We start from the raw sequence: 3,349 nt of genomic DNA on the forward strand, positions 1-3,349 counted from the left end.
CGTCTTGCTCAAACCACAGGTATTATTCGGGAAAATTTATTGCTATAAATATCACAAGCTGACTCGATTTTCAAAATTTTATTCTTTTTCTGTACAAGAAAATAATTTTCGAACTGATTTTTTCCAACAATTAAGCTTAAATAGATTCCTTATTGTCTTGAAAGTGTGTTTACATTAGGATAAACGTTCTCCCTTAAACACAGGTGGTGGGTTCTATTTGAAGTGGACCGGATGATTGTACTCATGAAATCAATGCAAAGTTAACAATTCATTTTAGGCTCGACACATGTTCTCGGCGGAGGGGCATAACAAATTATATCAATAGAGATGATGGAAGTAGCAGTTGTAGATGGCTGTCTTTCACGCCATATCTTTCCCAGTCGGCTTTATTGCACATTGTTGTTGCTTATTTACCAACGAACACTACATGGATTTTTAAATGTAGTTGGAGATCGTTGTTGAATTGAAACCGTGGGATAAAACTTGGTTATTGATTTGCTAATAGATAGTGAGCATCGTGGGAGGGGATGTCAGATGAAGCATCTTGGTTCAATATGCTGAGAGGGTTTAGAGAGCAGCCTTCAGAGACTGTCAATTAGCACAAGCCACGTGCAACACAATGGTGTTGGGACCTTTCCCTTGCCACGTAAAGCCTTCAAAGAAACACGTAATAAGAAAAATACTCCAAGCATCCATACAAATCTTTCTAGTTGTACAAATAGAGGCCTACAGTGAAATATGTCAATAACATGATACTCTGGAATATCATCTACATCTAAAATTCCATTTTAACAAGCGCATTCGAAACATCAGAAGATCCATAATGTAGCCAGTCCTTGGCACAGATTAGAGCTTCCACTGTCTCCGGTCGCAAAGAGCTACGATATTCATCTAGTTGCTTGTCTGTGATATCAAAGATTGATTCGGTGGCAGCAGCAGACACCGGAATCGACAAAATGTCGCGAGCCATCTTGGAAAGAGTAGGATACTTCATCTTGTTCAGCTTCCACCAACCCAACACATCAAACTCTTGGACACGAGGTAACAGGGACTCTTCCAAGTACTGATCCAGCTCAGACTTCATCTGCTGGCTATTAGTCTCCATAATGTAGACATCAAAATCTGCAAGCCCATGGTCCGAAAGAAGATTACCTTGATGAGATTCGTTGGTCTTTCCATTGTTTGCACCATTCACTTCTTCCACATAAGTTGGCGTCAAAGGCAATGGGAGTGCCACGTATTCAAGAAAGAGCTCATGAATTCCATCGTCAACAGTTTTGATGTATGTGGGAGCATCTTCGCCATATATTTTGTGAAACTGAACTCGACAAGTTTCATTTGAAACGAGGATCCATGACCACTGCCATTGCCAAAACCAGGCTACAGTCCTTCCAGTACTTGTCAATCTTTTCTTGCATTGATTTTGCAAGGTTGCTGATGAAAGGATCCTCACTAGTGATGGAACGACCCAAGTCCACATGTATTTTCCACACTTCATAAAAGAATGTAATTACGGTAGGGAGAGTTGTAGTTGTAAGGATGCTGGCTGCATCGAAGAGAGGTTTCAAGAAACTGCATAAAGTCTCAGCCAACTTCCAGTCTTCCATTGATGGGGCTAGCTTATAATCTGGATCGTAAGTATCCAAGCAATCAAACACTTCTTCAATTCAGAAGCAGCTGCAAGCATTTGGTATGTTGTGTTCCACTGAGTTTGATTGTCAAGAAACAGGCTCTTTTCACTGGGCACTTGAAGCTGGTTTTTAACTTGAATGAACTTGTCATCATGGGATTCTGACATCTTCACATACTTTACACTATCACGGATTTTCTTGATGATCTCTTGCCCTGCTCCAAGCACATCCTTTGCCATGCTGCTCATAGTACGAGCTATACAATTTCTAATTAACAGCTGACCATTAAGAATAAGGGGATTTTTAACGCACAGTAAAGGTCTAAGATTTTCCAGCCCAGCTTCACTTAGCGGATGATTGAAGGTGAGGGAAAATAACTTGCCTTCCAAACTCCAGTCTGAAAGGCAGGCAGCGATGGCATGACTTAGAGCAGAATGGGAATCCGGATATGGTTCCATTACAACATTGAAAACCCGTCTGTGCAACTTCCAGTCACTATCAACGAAGTGTCCAGTTATAAACACATAACGAGGGTTTGATTTGAACTCCACATGTCCAGTGTAAGACAGAAGCGTCCAGGAATACCCTCAATAAAGTTCATTAGGCTTTGCTTTTCCCTCAGGTAAGTTGCAACACAATCCCTTGAACGGTGTTGAAACTCATTTTATCAAACTGAGGCTGAAGGTTTTGAACAAAAGCTATGAACCCAGGATGTTCAACTATGTGAAGAGGGTACTCATGCATGATAATCATTCTGGCATTTCATGGCGGCACCGGTCCTGATCAAATGGGATAAAAGGTGAGCTAGGAGATCTGTAGCGTCGCTTAGGAGGTTCACTCCACCCATCTTTGGGTTATATGGGGTGATGAATTGATTGTTATCTTGGCCTTGGCCTCGTAAGAGTGCTCGACAGGTTCCTTGGCAATGTGACGCTTCAGATGACTGGTACCTGCTACCTTAGAACCAGTGCTATAAGCAAAACTTTGCTTGCAGCGCTTGCAATATGCTCTTCTACATCCGGCACTCACATTTTCAATGGTAAAGTACTCCCAAACCATGGACTTCTTTTTCGGCGCTTGATAGGCTGCGCTTCGGGAGTGGTCAGTGCCAGCTGATTGTTACTCTCCCCAGGGATTGTTTCCATATCTGTAATTTCTGTCATGGAAGTAAACCCTGCAGCTGAAAGCAAAAGAAGTTTTAGATATATATATATATAAGAGAACAACAGCTTCAAGTAGCTCATCTAAGGCAAACATAGCCAAAGCACTCTATCAGCTTTTACATACGCGACACACACGTAATAAACAAAATCTCCCCTGCTCGAGATGCTTCATAATTAAGGCAAGAGGTTCTAGAGAAAAGAAAGAGACCCTCAATTCATTCCAAATTTAAACAGCAAACAGTTAGGCTTTAATACTTCTCCACACACACATAAAGAAAAGAAAAGGATGTAGAATAAATACGCCCTCATAGTTGCAAGGTAATAAATTACACTGCATTCTCTAGGTTTAGTAGGTATAACACGGTACTCCTAAATGCTAGGCTTCGAACTCTTGCATGAGCAATTGAGATAACCTCCCGGTTCTAAACCAAAACATTCAAAAAGATTGCACGTACCAGCTTATAGCTAAGCTCTGGTTTTTAAACTATATACCAATTATCATTACATGAACCATGCTTGCAACCCTACTACATCAAATGCAAATTACAAATAAGA

The 3,349-nt window shown here is 41.0% G+C and overlaps 1 pseudogene; it reads right to left on the bottom strand.

The window, feature by feature from the left end:
- Positions 1 to 639: 639 nt before the first annotated feature.
- LOC121218276 (zinc finger BED domain-containing protein DAYSLEEPER-like) lies at positions 640 to 2,944 on the bottom strand (annotated as a pseudogene).
- Between the last annotated feature and the right edge of the window lie 405 nt (positions 2,945 to 3,349).

The sequence above is a fragment of the Gossypium hirsutum genome, chromosome D06 (genome assembly GCF_007990345.1).
Source record: "Gossypium hirsutum isolate 1008001.06 chromosome D06, Gossypium_hirsutum_v2.1, whole genome shotgun sequence".
Taxonomy (NCBI): domain Eukaryota; kingdom Viridiplantae; phylum Streptophyta; class Magnoliopsida; order Malvales; family Malvaceae; genus Gossypium; species Gossypium hirsutum.